The following is a 1,036-nucleotide window of genomic DNA, read 5'->3' on the forward strand; positions in this document are numbered from 1 at the left end:
GGAGATTCCACACCGCCTACAGTTAATAAATATTATCTGTAAAAAGTACTTAACACTTAGAATGCATTCATACTCAAAGACATTAACGAAAGATATTCTTAATCCAGTTAGTAAGAGACAAAAACTATCAAAATTAATATTATTTAATCATACTTAAATAATCATACTTATCATGCCTATTTTACGTTTCTTAATTTCACAACATATTATTACATATTACATTTTATTATATTTATTTTTATATTGTATTCTAAGTTAATTCTTTACATATATTTTATATTACTGAGTCTATGTAAACTTGATAACTTGCACTACATATGCAATGCTTCATATATTTAAATAAAAAATTATTTGTTTATAATAAAATTATTTTGCTCGTTACTGCATTCATTATCTGGACCTTTATGAACCATTCGTATTCTTTAATATAGAAGAATGCACTTTTACAACGTTAACGCATATATAGTCTGTATAATTGTATGCAGTACAGATAGTAATTCATGTATGTATAATGTTCAGATGTAATTACCTTTGTAATTATTAAAATTCTCATCGAATCAAATATTTACGTTCATATTAAAAAGAGTTTCGTTCAGCTCTTGACCAAATAATGGAAATTTGGAGGTTACGAAGGATCGAGGCTCGAGATATAGATAAGTCAAATGTAAGGATTGAAGTTTCTATTACTTTATTAATTTAATAATAAATATTTCTAATATAAAAAATGATTCTCAGCTAATTTCTTGCTAAAAATGTTTGAAAAACAGCAGATGTCATGGGACATTTCGACTGCACGCGGAGCGGTGAGGAGGAAAATGCAACTTTTAGCTGATAACATATTGCGGAAATTTTTTAGAAAACTGTAATATGCAAATTGTAATCTGTTTTACTTATATGTACGTATGTTCATTTTGAATTTGCACCTTGAATGATCTATTAGTTACTTTTCGTGGTACATATTCAACATAGAAAATATACTTTATGTATGTTGCAGTTATTTTCTAGAACACTGTAATATTTTTATTGTAATCTGTTT

Source organism: Cyphomyrmex costatus, unplaced genomic scaffold, assembly GCF_001594065.2.
Source record: "Cyphomyrmex costatus isolate MS0001 unplaced genomic scaffold, Ccosl1.0 scaffold66, whole genome shotgun sequence".
NCBI classification, from domain to species: Eukaryota; Metazoa; Arthropoda; class Insecta; order Hymenoptera; family Formicidae; genus Cyphomyrmex; species Cyphomyrmex costatus.